Source organism: Silene latifolia, chromosome 5, assembly GCF_048544455.1.
Source record: "Silene latifolia isolate original U9 population chromosome 5, ASM4854445v1, whole genome shotgun sequence".
In the NCBI taxonomy this organism is placed as follows: domain Eukaryota; kingdom Viridiplantae; phylum Streptophyta; class Magnoliopsida; order Caryophyllales; family Caryophyllaceae; genus Silene; species Silene latifolia.
Window position 1 is genome coordinate 2,308,393 of NC_133530.1, and position 2,206 is coordinate 2,310,598.

At 34.4% G+C, this 2,206-nt stretch overlaps 1 long non-coding RNA gene across 1 annotated transcript; it reads left to right on the plus strand.

Annotated features, from left to right (window-relative positions):
* The first annotated feature begins 702 nt into the window (after positions 1 to 702).
* On the plus strand, positions 703 to 1,600 carry LOC141655788 (uncharacterized). The gene is made up of 2 exons (XR_012548181.1): positions 703 to 775; positions 1,391 to 1,600. It is a non-coding gene; the product is annotated as an uncharacterized LOC141655788 (long non-coding RNA).
* The last annotated feature ends 606 nt before the right edge of the window (positions 1,601 to 2,206 follow it).

The following is a 2,206-nucleotide window of genomic DNA, read 5'->3' on the forward strand; positions in this document are numbered from 1 at the left end:
TTTAAAAAAAAAAAATTATCTAAAGAAGTTGAAAATGAAATTTTAAATTTTTTTTTGTTTTCCTTATCTTTGTGCGGTTATTGGGATGTCATTACTTGTTATTGGAGAGATCTAATAACCGGTTCAAAGACTTAGTAACACATGATTTGAGTTTGTCTTGAATTGGATTACATTAATTCTTGTTCGCGACGGGAATTTCGCCTTCCATTTTATAAGACACACGTTTTTACTCATTTTATAAATGTGATTGAAAGACTTTTGCTATATTCTTATATAATTCTTAAGTTTTGATAAACAAAGTTTTAACTTTTCTATTTTGTATTTTCAAGTTTCGGGACGAAACTTATTTTAAGGAGGGTAGAATGTAATATCCCGAGAAAAATAAGACTGTTATTACCCGTATAGACTAATATCCGATTAAATTAAACATATCTTTGATATAGTTGGATATGTATTAACCCGAGTTGAAAACTATCTCGATTGAGTCACCCTTTAAACGTGTAATGTAACTCATACATAGTTATCTATAATTTTACTTAGTGATTAAGTAATAATATTTTGAATGGATAAGTATTACTTTGGATATGCATGAATATACTTAGTTCTTAAGTTTTGTAATAAATGAGCATGAATGTCGGTGCCTCACAAGGCTATAAATAGCCTTCAGGCTTCTTTATCAATGAACACAAAAAAAATATACGAGTAAGATGGACGAGTCATATAATACAAACATTTTGCTTATGATTAGCTACTACTCCATATACATAATTTATAGGTATGATTTCGGAACCCTTTGTCGTAGAAATAAGTAATAATATAATGATTATTCTATACTGTTATAGACCGTCTCATGTTATATTATCATTATAGTGCTCACATGCTATATTAACCGTCTTTGTCTGAACATATGACTGTCATGTTAATACTTCTGTTATAATGTACATTTGGCCATTTGTAGCATTCGGGATACGATTACGGGAGGGGGACAACATTACAAATTTGACCTGTGTACATGGAAGGAGGCACGTCCTCATGTGAACTACGGTTCTGATTAGTACTGGTAAAAATGCCAGGGGGTTTACACGGGTCTTAGACTCGGGATCCTGTGTACATGGAGGAGGGCTTAGCCCGGGGAGTTTTTACTCCGTAATGTGTCTCATTTCAGTAATAGTAGACCGGTAATCTATATTTTGCATATTATGATAAAATGACAGGTTATGCATGTTTATTTAATAATTATTTGACTGTCTTCATGTGACCTATTATTTAGTCCTTGTTCGACCAGGAAGAAGTATAAATATTAAAATGGAGGTAAGTAGGGCCGGTGGAGGTGACCGAAGTCATACTCAGCCTGTGGTTGGCTGATTCCGTTACTTTCATTCTTTTTCAGGTACAAGTTATGGGGGAAGGTCAAGAGTGAGGATTTTCAGATAACTTAATAGGATGAGTAATGTAATCGAGTTATTAGTTTATCTTTAACAAGTGTATTTATCTTTATTCTTGTAATAGCCTTGTATTTTCCAGATGGGAAATACGGCGGTCACGCCCTTGTAATTCCGCTGCTGTCTTTTGTTAATAAAAAGAGCCATTTTGAGCTGCCTGTCTGCTTTTCGGGGGCGTTACAAATTGCTAAACACTTTTCATGTCATTTATGTGAGTAACTTTAAGAAAAATGAGTTTGCTTTTGAGAACACTCTAATTCCAGCCTTAGTGCTTACAACAGACTTTCCACAAGACGAGATCGGTACGGTTTCCAGTCTCTACGCAAGTTTTGAGAGGGTCTGGTTCGCTATCTATGATAATTATCTTCAAAGCCGCAACAACAATGCATGATGATGATGATTTAAGATAATTACAGAATAAATTAAAAATAATTGATCAAACTTTATTAAATTGTTTATGGTGGAAAAAAGCGATCTACTCTATTTAGCCTCGAAACGTGAGTTACTTTATATGTCATTTATTGTGATATATGAAAGAAACTAAGCGAAAATAACAATGAAAACGTAATAAAAGAATAGTGACACAAGTAGGGGTGAGTAAATTTAGGTCCGGACCGAAAAACCGGACCGGACCATTTGGTCTGGACCAAACCCGGACCGAGTTATTTTAGTCCGGTCCTCGGTACTCATTTTTTCAAGGTTTAGTATTCGTTCCGGTCCGGTTAATTTAGGTCCGGACCGAATGGACCAAATTTCATGTTTTT